The sequence below is a fragment of the Zosterops lateralis genome (genome assembly GCF_965231275.1).
Source record: "Zosterops lateralis genome assembly, chromosome: 37".
Classification (NCBI taxonomy): domain Eukaryota; kingdom Metazoa; phylum Chordata; class Aves; order Passeriformes; family Zosteropidae; genus Zosterops; species Zosterops lateralis.
The window spans coordinates 1,297,238-1,307,093 of NC_139797.1; the positions used below are offsets into that span (position 1 = coordinate 1,297,238).

The 9,856-nt window shown below is 57.1% G+C and overlaps 1 long non-coding RNA gene across 1 annotated transcript; it reads left to right on the forward strand.

Moving 5' to 3' along the window:
- The first annotated feature begins 914 nt into the window (after nucleotides 1–914).
- LOC310921838 lies at nucleotides 915–5,234 on the forward strand. Its single transcript, XR_014592218.1, has 3 exons — nucleotides 915–948; nucleotides 4,802–4,999; nucleotides 5,048–5,234. It is a non-coding gene; the product is annotated as an uncharacterized lncRNA (long non-coding RNA).
- Nucleotides 5,235–9,856: the final 4,622 nt, after the last annotated feature.

Sequence of the window (9,856 nt, forward strand, 5' to 3'; positions counted from 1 at the left end):
CTCAATAATCCTCAAAATGCCCAAAACTCCCTCCCCAAAATCCCTCCTCAAATCCCCCAAAATCCCCCAAATCCCCAAATCCCCTTTTGGCTCTGCCGGGACTCGAACCCGCGTCCTCAGACCCTCAAACCCCTCCCAGTCCCCGCCCCTGGCCCCGCCCCCTGCCCTGGCCCCGCCCCCTGCCCTGGCCCCGCCCCTTTGCTCTCCCCTTGGCGCCGTGTCGCGGCCGCGCAGCCGCGGACGAGGTGGCCGAGTGGTTAAGGCGATGGACTGCTAATCCATTGTGCATCGCACGCGTGGGTTCGAATCCCACTCTCGTCGGGCCAGGAATTTTACTGTATAAAACCTCAAATTCACTTTTTTTATTATTAGGAGTGATCTTCAAAATCTTGGAATCCGCAGGGCTGAGTTTTGTGGTGGAACAGACACCTCCAGTTTTCAATTCCACCTTCGTACAGAAATGTGGGTTTTTTTCGGATGAAATTCCAGAATTTTGGGGAAAAAATCCCTCGATTTAGTGGGGACAATCCCTGATTTTTGGGGGGTAATATCCCCGATTTTGAGGGGAAAATCTCCGATTTTGGGGTGAAATCCCCATTTTTGGGGTGAAATCACCGATTTTGGGGGTGGAATCCTCGTTTTTGGGGTGAAATCCTCGATTTGGGGGTTCAATCCCCATTTTTGGGGTGAAATCCCCGATTTTGGGTTGAAATCCCCGAATTTTGGGGTAAAATCCCCATTTTTGGGGTTCAATTCCCGGATTTTGGGACAAAATCTGTATTTTTAGGGGTGAAATCCCCATTTTTGGGACGAAATCCCCCTAAAATTCCCCTTTTAAAGCCCCTCCCAGTTTATCCCAGTTCCCGCCCTGACCACGCCCCTTCCGGAAGTGACGTCATCGCGCGCGACCGCGGCCGGAAGTGGCTCCGGGGGCGGCGGCGGCGCCCGGTGAGAACAGGGAGGGAAACTGGGATGGACTGGGGGGAACTGGGGGGGACTGGGGGGAACTGGGAGGGGATTTGGGGGACTGGGATATACTGGGGGGGACTGGGGGGGACTGGGATGGACTGGGGGGAACTGGGGGGGACTGGGATGGAAATGAGAGAGACTGGGGGGGACTGGGAGGGGATTGGGGGGGACTGGGATGGACTGGGGGGACTGGGATAAACTGGGAGAGACCGGATTATACTGGGAGGGGACTGGGTTATACTGGGAGGGACTGAAATGGACTGGGAGAGGTTTGGGTTATACTGGGATAAACTGGGGGGACTGGGGGGGACTGGGATGGACTGGGGGGGACTGGGATGGACTGGGGGGGACTGGGAGGGACTGGGGGGGACTGGGGGAGACTGGGGGGGGACTGGGATGGACTGGGTTATACTGGGATGGACTGGGAGGGAACTGGGAGAGACTGGGAGAGGTTTGGGTTATACTGGGATAGACTGAGAGGGACTGGGTTATACTGGCATAAACTGGAGGGGACTGGGAGGGGACTGGGGGGACTGGGATAAACTGGGAGAGACGGGATTATACTGGGAGGGGACTGGAATGGACTGGGAGAGGTTTGGGTTATACTGGGATAAACTGGAGGGACTGGGATGGATTGGGGGGGACTGGGAGGGGATTAGGAGGGATTGGGTTATACTGGTTTATACTGGGATGAACTGGGAGGGCCCCAGGGGATCCCCAGGCCCAGCTCGGGCCGTTCCCAAGTGGGGAGTTCCCAAATCCCAAATTTTGGGGCTTCTCCGGGAGAGCCCAAATCCCCAAACCCATCCTGGGGAGATCCTAAATCCCATCCCAGGAAATTCCCTGATTCCCAAATTCCAGATCCAGAATCCCAGAGATCCCTGAGGAGATCCTAAATTCCATCCCAGGGAATTCCCAAATCTCAAATTCCAGATCCAGAATCCCAGAGATCCCTGAGGAGATCCTAAATTCCATCCCAGGGAATTCCCAAAATCCCCAAATCTCAGAAGATCCCAAATCCCAACCCCAAATCCCCCAAATCCATCCCAGGGGTGTTTCCAGAGGAGGGATCCCAAATCCCAGCCCAGAGAATTCCCAAATCCCAAATCCCACCTCAGGAGATCCCAAATCCCCAAATCCCGGAGATCCCTGGGAGGATCCCAAATCCCAGCCCCAAACCCATCCCACGGGATCCCAAATTCCACCTCAGGAGATCCCAAATCCCAAATTCCATCTCAGGGAATTCCCAAATCCCCAAATCTCAGGGGATCCCAAATCCAAATCCAGCCCAGGGGGATTCCCAAGGGGATCCCAAATCCCAAATCCCACCTCAAGGAATCCCAAATCCCAATCCCAGAGATCCCCGAGGAGATCCCAAATCTCAGCCCAGGGAGTTCCCAAATCCCAAATTCCATCCCAGGAAATTCCCGAATCCCCAAATTCCATCCCAGGAAATTCCCGAATCCCCAAATTCCATCCCAGGAAATTCCCAAATCCCCAAATTCCAGACCAGGAAATTCCCAAATCCCCAAATCTCAGGGAATTCCCAAATCCAATTCCAGCCCAGGGGGATTCCCAAGGGGATCCCAAATCCCAATCCCAGAGATCCCTGAGGGGATCCCAAATCCCCAAATCCCACCTCAAGGGATCCCAAATCCCAAATTCCCCATCCCAGGAGATCCTAAATCCCATCTCAGGGAATTCCCAAATCCCAAAATTCCAGAGATCCCTGAGGGGATCCCAAATCCCAGATTCCACCCCAAGGAATCCCAAATTCCATTTCAGGGAATTCCCAAATCCCAGAGATCCCTGAGGGGATCCCAAATCCAGCCTGGGGGGATCCCAAATTCCAGACCAGGAATTTCCCAAATACCCAAATCCCAGCCCAGGGAATCCCCAAATTCCCAAATCTCAGGGGATCCCAAATCCCATCCCAGGAAATTCCCAAATCCCCAAACTCAGCCTGGGGGGATCCCAAATCCCAAAATCCCACCTCAGGGAATCCCAAATTCCATCTCAGAGAATTCCCAAAATCCCCCTCAGAAGAACCCAAATCCCAAACCCATCCTGGGGGATCCCAAATTCCATCTCAGGGAATTCCCAAATTCCCAAATCCCAGAGATCCCTGAGGGATCCCAAATCCCCAAATCTCATCCCAGGGGATCCCAAATTCCACCTCCAGGAATTCCCAAATCACAAATTCCACTTCAGGGAATTCCCAAATCCCAAATTCCCCATCCCAGGGAATCCCCCCCCCACACACTAATGAGATGCAAATGCCTCATTTGCATATTCATAACCTGGTTTGTTTCCCCAATTCCCAAAATTCCCAAAATTCCCAGCCCGGATTTGGGATTTGGGGCCTCCTCAGGGGTGTCAGAATTCCCACAATTCCCACAATTCTTGGAATTCTGATCCCAGATTTTTGGGATTTTTGGGCCTCATAAGTGGCATCAGAATTCTCAGAATTCCCAAAATTCCCATCCTGGATTTGGGGATTTTTGGGCCTCATAGGTGCTGTCACAATTCCCAGAATTCCCAAAATTTTGATCCAGATTTTTTGGGATTTTGGGGCCTCCTTGGTGGCATCGGAATTCCCACAACTCTTGGAATTCCAACCCTGAATTTTGGGATTTTGGGGCCTCCTCGGCGCAGTTGGAATTCCCGGAATTCCCAGAATTCCCATCCCACATTTGGGGATTTTGGGGCCTCCTCATTGTTGTGTCAGAATTCCCAGAATTCCCAGAATTCCCAAAATTCCGATCCCAGCTTGGATCCCTTGGCCCTTTGGGGATTTTGGGATTTTGAGATTTGAGGATTTTGGGGATTTTTGGATTTTGGGGATTTTGGGATTTGAGGATTTTTGGATTTTGGGGATTTTGGGGATTTTGAGATTGGGGTTTTTAGGATTTGGGAATTGGGATTTGGGGATTTTGGGGATTTGGGGATTTTTGGCTCCAAATTCCCAAAATTTTTTTTTTTGGCCCTTCCTTGGATTATTTGGATCCCTGGGCTCAGCCCGGAGGATCCTCAAGGGGATCCCCAAATTCCCCTCAGGACATTCCTAAAGGGATCCCAAAATCCTCCTCAGGAGATTCCCAAAGTGGATTCCCCAAATCTCCCTCTGGGGACATTCCCTATTCAGGAATCCCCAAATCCTGATCAGGTGATTCCCAAGGGATCCCCAAATTCAGCTCCAGGAGATTCCCAAAGGGATCCCCAAATCCATTCCAGGGACATTCCAAATTTAGGAATTCCCAAATCCTGATCAGGAGATTCCCAAAGTGATTCCCAAATCTTTCCAGGGAATTCCCAATTTAGGAATTCCCAAATCCCGATCAGGACATTCCCAAGGGATCCCCAAATTCAGCTCTGGGAGTTTCCAAAGTGGATTCCCAAATCCATTCCAGGGAATTCCCAATTTCAGGATCACCAAACCCCTCACCTGTCCCTCACCTGTCCTCACCTGTCCCTTTGTCCCTCACCTGTCCCCACCTGTCCCCACCTGTCCCACCTGTCCCCACCTGTCCCACCTGTCCCCACCTGTCCCACCTGTCCCCACCTGTCCCCACCTGTCCCCACCTGTCTCACCTGTCCCCACCTGTCCCACCTGTCCCCACCTGTCCCACCTGTCCTCACCTGTCCCACCTGTCCCCACCTGTCCCCACCTGTCTCACCTGTCCTCACCTGTCCCCACCTGTCCCACCTGTCCCCACCTGTCCCCACCTGTCCTCACCTGTCCCCACCTGTCCCCACCTGTCCCACCTGTCCTCACCTGTCCCACCTGTCCCCACCTGTCCCCACCTGTCTCACCTGTGCTCACCTGTTCCAGGTGTGACCATGGAGGGGCTGCAGGGCCCTGAGCCCCCCTTTGCCCAGGGGATCCCCCCACTCCAGGAGGAGGAGGAGGAGCAGCCAGGTGAGCGGCCAGGTGAGGAGGAGGAAGGACCAGGTGAGGAGGAGGAAGAGGAAGAAGGGACAGGTGAAGAACCAGGTGAGGAGGAAGACCCAGGTGAGGAAGAAGATGCAGGTGATGATGATCCAGGTGATGAAGAAGATGTAGGTGAAGAAGATCCAGGTGATGATGAAGATCCAGGTGATGATGATTATCCAGGTGAGGAAGATCCAGGTGACGACGACCAGGAGGAGGATGCAGGTGCCCCCTCCACCTCCCACCTGCGCCGACCCCGCCTTTACCTGCGGCCACGCCCCTCTCTGGAAGAACCAGGCCCCTCCCACCTGCAGCTCCCCTGGGACCCCCCAGCCGAGCCCGGCCAGGTGAGCGACGCCTCACCTGAGGCAGGTGAGGGCGGGGCCTTCGTGCAGCTCATCGACGAGCGCGGCGTCTACTCCACGGCCAAGCTGGTGCTGGGCGGGCGCTCAGGTGCGCCAGGTGCGCCCCGGGAGGAGGAAGAAGAGGACGAGGATGACACACCTGAGGAGGCGGCGGCTCACCTGGAGATCCGGCAGGTGATCGTGGCCGACAAGCCCTTCCAGTGCCCCGTGTGCCACAAGGGCTTCAAGCGGGCGTGGGAGCTGCTGAGCCACCAGGTGGTGCACACCGAGGCGCGGCCCTTCACCTGCCCCAGGTGTCCCGCCACCTTCAAGCGCCACTCGGACTTCAAGAGCCACGGGCTGGTGCACACGGAGGAGCGGCCGCACAGGTGCGAGCTGTGCGGGAAACGCTTCAAGCGCTCCTCCAACCTGCAGGAGCACCGCCGCATCCACAGCGGGGAGCGCCCCTTCACCTGCCCCAGGTGCGCCAAGGGGTTCAAAACCCCCTACGAGCGGCAGCGCCACGCCCTGACCCACCTGCCGGCGCAGGAGCCGCTCAGGTGCGGCGAGTGCGGGAAGGATTTCGCCGGGGCCAAGGCGCTGCTGCTGCACCGGCGGCAGCGCTGCCGGGACAAGCCGCACACCTGCGGCGTCTGCGGGAAGGGCTTCACCTACGGCCACTCCCTGAAGGTGCACGAGCGGGTGCACACCGGGGACCGGCCCTTCAGGTGCGCACTCTGCGGGAAGGCCTTCAAGCAGAGCAACGCGCTGGCCTCGCACGAGAGGGTGCACACAGGTGAGCGCCCCTTCGCCTGCCGCACCTGCGGAAAGGCCTTCAAGCAGTCCTCCTACCTGGCCATCCACCAGCGGGCGCACACGGGTGAGCGGCCGTACAGGTGCGAGGCGTGCGGCAAGGCCTTCGCCCGGCCCTCGCTGCTGCTGCAGCACCGGCGCGTGCACAGCCAGGTGAGGCCCCACCAGTGCCCGCACTGCCACAAGTTCTTCAAGGACCTGGCCTACCTGGCCGTGCACGAGAAGGTGCACACGGGTGAGACGCCCTACAAGTGCGGGGTGTGCGCCAAAGGCTTCGCCCACCCCTCCAACCTGCTGCAGCACCAGCGCGTGCACCGCGACACCTGAGAGGGGCGGGGACGCCTGGACAGGTGTGGGGGACCCGAGGATGGAGGAGCAGGTGGATGGACTGAGCCCAGACAGGTGTGCGCCCCAAAAATGTGTTTTGGACCCCAAAAAACTGCAGGGGAAACACCTGGACAGTGACACCTGAGCCACAGGTGAGGGAACCCCAGAACTGCACACCTGGACAGGTGTGGGAGCCCCGAGGATGGAGGAGCAGGTGGATGGACTGAGTGTGAGCCTGGACAGGTGTGCGCCCCAAAATTCTCCTGTGGACCCCAAAAAGGTGCAGCGGAAACACCTGGACAGTGACACCTGAGCCCCACAGATGAAGAACCAGGTGAATGGACTGACTGTGATCCAGGACAGGTGTGCACCCCAAAATTCTCCTGTGGACCCCAAAAAGGTGCAGCGGAAACACCTGGACAGTGACACCTGAGCCCCACAGATGAAGAACCAGGTGAATGGACTGACTGTGATCCAGGACAGGTGTGCGCCCCAAAATTCTCCTGTGGACCCCAAAAAGGTGCAGCGGAAACACCTGGACAGTGACACCTGAGCCCCAGGTGAGGGAACCCCAGAACTGCACACCTGGACAGGTGTGGGAGCCCCGAGGATGGAGGAGCAGGTGGATGGACTGAGCCCAGACAGGTGTGCGCCCCAAAAATGTGTTTTGGACCCCAAAAAACTGCAGGGGAAACACCTGGACAATGATACCTGAGCCCTGTGGATGAGCTTCAGGTGTGAGGACCCTAAATCTGCACACCTGGACAGTTGTGGACCCTGAATCTGCACACCTGGACAGGTGTGGGGACCTCAGAATGTGCAGAGTCTTCACCTAAGCCCAGTGGATGAAGCCCCAGGTGAAAAGACTTGGCACCTGTGAGCCCAGACAGGTGTGCACCCCAAAACTGCAGCTGAAACACCTGAACCACAACACCTGAGCTGCCCAGGTGGAAGGACTCAGTACCTGTAACCCCAGACAGGTGTGGACCCCAAAAATCTCCTGCGGCCCCCAAAAAGGTGCAGCAGCAACACCTGGACAGGGACACCTGAGCCTTGTGGATGAGCCTCATGTGTGGGGACCCTGAATCTGCACACCTGGGCAGGTGTGGGGACCCCTGAAAGACCAGGTGGATGGACTGAGTGTGAGCCCAGACAGGTGTGCGCCCCAAAAATGTGTTTGGAACTTCAGAAAGGTGCAGCTGTAACACCTGGACAGTGACACCTGAGCCCCAGGTGTGGGGACTGTGGAAATGCACACCTGGACAGGTGTAGATCCCAAAATTCTCCTATGGACCCCAAAAAACTGCAGCAGAAACACCTGGACTGCAACACCTGAGCCCCAGGTGTGGGAACCCCAGAACTGCACACCTGGACAGGTGTGGGGACCTCAGAATGTGCAGAGTCGTCACCTGAGCCCTGCAGATGAAGAACCAGGTGAGGGGACTCAGTACCTGTGAGCCCAGACAGGTATGAGCCTCAAAAATGTGTTTTGGACTCCAAAAAGCTGCAGCAGAAACACCTGAATTACAACACCTGAGCCACAGGTGAGGGGGCTCCAGATCTGTCACCTTGGCCAGGTGTGGACCCAAAAAATCTGCAGCACCTCACCTGAATCACCTGAGCCCCGCGGATGAAGCCTCAGGTGAAAGGACTCAGTACCTGTGAGCCAGGACAGGTGTGCGCCCCAAAAATCTCCTGTGGACCCCAAAAAGGTGCAGCAGAAACACCTGGACTGTGACACCTGAGCCCCAGGTGAGGGAACCCCAGAACTGCACACCTGGACAGGTGCAGACCCCAAAACTGCAGCAGCAACACCTGGACAGTGACACCTGAACCTTGTGAATGAGCCTCATGTGTGGGGACTCTGAATCTGCACACCTGGACAGGTGTGGGGACCCTGGAGCTGTGACCCAGGACAGGTGTGGACCCCAAAAAGCTGCAGCAGCAACACCTGGACAGCGACACCTGAGCCCCAGGTGAGGGGAACCCAGCCAGGTGTGGGCCCCAAACCCTGCAGCACCTGAGCCACAGGTGAGGGGCCCCAGAACAGCCACACCTGAGCTGTGACGTCATCAACAGCCAATGAGGAACTGGATGACCTCGAAGGTTCACCTGTGGCCAGGTGTGACCCCGGAACTGCGAGGCCTCACCTGAGCCCAGCAGGGCTCACCTGGACTTTGGGGCTCACCTGGGACTGGCCAGGTGCACACCTGGGTGGGGGCAGGGCCTTCCAGGGACTGGATTTTTTCCCCAGTTGGATGATGGGACAGGGACAGCTCACCTGGGCACACCTGAGCACACCTGAGCACACCTGGGGCTCACCTGAGCACACCTGGGCTCACCTGGGGCTCACCTGAGCTCACCTGGGGCTCACCTGAGCACACCTGGGGCACACCTGAGCACACCTGAGCTCACCTGGGCACACCTGGGGCACACCTGAGCTCACCTGGGGCTCACCTGAGCTCACCTGGGCACACCTGAGCACACCTGGGGCTCACCTGAGCTCACCTATCCCACCTTTGGGCGGTACCTGTAGCGCTGGGGGCGGGGCACACCTGGATTGTTCATTAAAGGATCATTAATTAATTGATGACGTCATCGCCGGTCTGACCTGAGCCCCACCTGGGGGGGGGAGGGGGGACACCCAAAATTCACACCTGGGGGGGCAGGAATCCTCAAAATTCACACCTGGAGGGTGGGAACCTCCCAAAATCCACACCTGGGGGGTGGGGGGGTCCCCAAAATCCAGACCTGTCTCACCTGGACAAATGGGGGTCCCCAAAATTCACACCTGGGGGGGTTGGGAACGTCAAAATTCACACCGGGGCAGGTGGAGGAGCCCAGAATTCACACCTGGACAGGTGGGAACCACCCCAAATTCACACCTGTCACACCTGGGGGGGCAAAAACCTCCCAGAATTCACACCTGGGGGTTTGGGAACCTCGGAGTTCACACCTGGAGGGTGGTTGATCCCCAAGATCCACACCTGGGGGGTGGGAACCTCCCAGAATTCACACCTGTCCCACCTGGGGGTTGGGAACTTCCCAAATTCACACCTGGAGGGGCAGGAACTTCAAAATTCACACCTGGACAGGTTGGGAGGGCCCCAAAATTCACACCTGGAGGATGAGGAAGCCCCAAAATCTACACCTGTCACACCTGGGGAGTCAGGAACCCCCAAATTCACACCTGGAGGGTGGAGGATCCCCAAATCCACACCTGTCACACCTGGAGGGTCAAAAACCTCCCAAAATTGACACCTGGAGGATTTGGGAACCTACCAAAATTCACATCTGGACAGGTGAGGGACCCTCAAAATCCACACCTGGAGAGTGGGAACCTCCCAAAATCCACACCTGTCACACCTGGACAGGTGGAGGACCCCCAAATTCACACCTGGACAGGTGAGGGACCCTCAAAATCCACACCTGGAGGACTCAGAACCCCCCAGATTCACACCTGTCACACCTG